The 2490-nt window shown below is 36.7% G+C and overlaps 1 protein-coding gene across 1 annotated transcript in view; it reads right to left on the bottom strand.

The window, feature by feature from the left end:
• The window catches only part of LOC141830570 (uncharacterized), a 13535-nt gene that overhangs the window by 1018 nt on the left and 10027 nt on the right, over positions 1 to 2490 (bottom strand). The window lies entirely within an intron of this gene.

Raw genomic sequence — 2490 nt, 5'->3', positions numbered from 1 at the left:
GACACGGTAAGGGCGGGCGTTACAATTAGGAGATCCACTAACCAATCCATGAAAACATAAATGATAGTATGCCATCAATTAGCATGATCAATCAATTTCTAGAGAACTCATGCTATGACCATCAAGAAGCAAGCAACTACAAAAATTCCTACAGTCTGAAAGGGCTCCAGGAGTATTTTATTTTGTAATCCAGGTCATCTTCTGATGGCAAGGTACATGAATGCAAACTAGGTAGCCTTTTATTCAAATAGAAGATCCATATCTAGCTATTCTATTCTCTTAGGAGGAAATTCCTTTTTTTTTCCATCATGTAAACATTTATAACATAGCCCCCCTTCATAAAAGAAAGTAAAACCTACATATAGGGGAGTGCTACTTACTTTAGCATTATTAATCTAATGATAGAAATTATTATCCATGATTTTATTTAAAACATCCTGAAGAATTTCATAAACTTCCAAGGGTATTCCAAAACTAAGTTACTATTCTTAATTAACAGAAAAATTGTTCAAACCAAAAAGATGCGGAAGCAAATTAATATAAAAGACATAATCAATACTAAGCATGGTTTTTATTTATTTATTCTAATCCGCGGTTCCGCCGCCACACACATCGAACACTGCTCCTGCTGCCTCCCGTTGCTTAACGCTTTTCTTTACCTCTATCTGCAGTATAAGGAATGCAACTATAAGCAAAGCTTAGTAAGTACATACCTAATCTCACAAAACAACGAAAATCATTGCATGCATTCTTTCGTAATTAAACAGGAAATGACTTGTAATTATAAAGACACGTACTTAAGCAGAAACTACCTGAACATGGAAATACTTGTATTGCATAGAAAATTTCTAAGTTTCTTTATAGTTGAAAATTCATACATTTGAAAATAAGTAAACATACTTAAACATACTTATGGGCCCTGGCGGAGTATCAATGCGCGCATCTCTGATAGAACTCGGGGTAGCTAGCCACCGAATGCTACCAGAGGACTTATCTTATCAGGCGACCTTTGGCCTGGAATTCCTTTCCTTATGGGCGAACCTTTGGCCCGGAATTCATTATGGGCGAACCTTTGGCCCGATACCCGCCTCTTAAAAGTAAAATACATTTCTTTATATATCATAAAGTTCTTATACTTTCACTTATTACATCCTTGTCCTTTCACTTATTACATCCTTGTCCTTTCATCATTCATTCATCATGCTTTACTTCCATCCTAAGTAGGAAGAATAATTTACCTATTCATGATTAAATCCTAAATCATACTATGGAAAGAACGTATATATATTCCTATTTAACATGAATTATACTAGGGGAAGAACACATAAATACATTCATGTCGAACATAAATCATGTCATGGAAAGAGCATACTTATAAATACCTTCATGTTTAACAGAAATCATGTCATGGAAAGCTTAACATAACCATGCGAAAGAACAATACGAAAACAACTTATACTGCAGGTGAGATGTACTTACCTTTTGCTCTAATTTCCTTACAATTCTTCCGTTAGAGAAGAAGATCTTCTCGGCGATCTTCCTATATCTACGCGTACTTCTCGCGGAGAGGAGCGTCCTTGTAGAAGAAGTTCTCCGAAAATCTTCCTTGTAATCCTAGGGGACGGACTCCTCGTTCTTCGGGTTTGGGGCGCCGAGAGGGAGGAGAAAAGAGGGCGACGGCGTTCTGGGCGAGAGGTGAGGGAAGGGTTTTCGAAGATAATCAAAACCCTCTCTTAAGCCTCCTATTTATATTAAGTGATGCCTAGACCTAATTCGCCGATAAATAAAAATTCGGTTCCTTTTTATTTGGAACAGACTGCTGGGTCGTTTGGTTATTGGAGATATTTTAGAAGTTGCAGATTTCTAAAGGTTGTGGGTTCAAATCCTACCTTGGATGTTTTTCTTCCTATTTATTTTTGCTACTTCCGCTACTCCAAAAATTCCAGAAAAATATTCTAAAATTCTAGAAAAATCATAGAATATTATTTTTGAGATTTTTCTAAAATTATCCTTATAAAAGTTTCGAAACTTAAAACAACTCCGATTTTTATCTCCTATCTTTTTCCCGTTCCCGAGTTGTTTCGTTACAACCATCCTTGATGGATGTGAGGTCCCTCTAGTGTTGCCTGCATCTGATGTAGCTGAGCAGGTTTACCCTCATAGGAATTTGACTGTTGTTGGGTTTGATTTGCTCTGTTAGGGCAAGACCTGGTCATATGCCCCTCCAAACCACATACATAGCATTCCCTTGTGCCTTGATTTATCACATGCATAACTTATATAAACATGTCATTCTTTAGGCTAATAAGGTGAATATTCATAAACCTTACATCCATTTAACATGTATAACACATTTAACCTAAAAAATCATACTGATCATAAAAGAAAGTAAAGTCTAAGTATACATTCTTACTTGGAAAGCGGCAGGATTGATGCTGATGTGAGTGTGGCGGAAGGGCAGAACCTGCTCTGATACCATTTGTAACGCCC

Source organism: Curcuma longa, chromosome 6 (assembly GCF_044706935.1).
Source record: "Curcuma longa cultivar G26 ecotype Majalengka, Jawa Barat chromosome 6, ITB_CL_G26_1.1, whole genome shotgun sequence".
In the NCBI taxonomy this organism is placed as follows: domain Eukaryota; kingdom Viridiplantae; phylum Streptophyta; class Magnoliopsida; order Zingiberales; family Zingiberaceae; genus Curcuma; species Curcuma longa.
The sequence above is the reverse complement of the archived record's forward strand: the minus strand, read 5'-3'. Positions and strand labels throughout refer to the sequence as shown.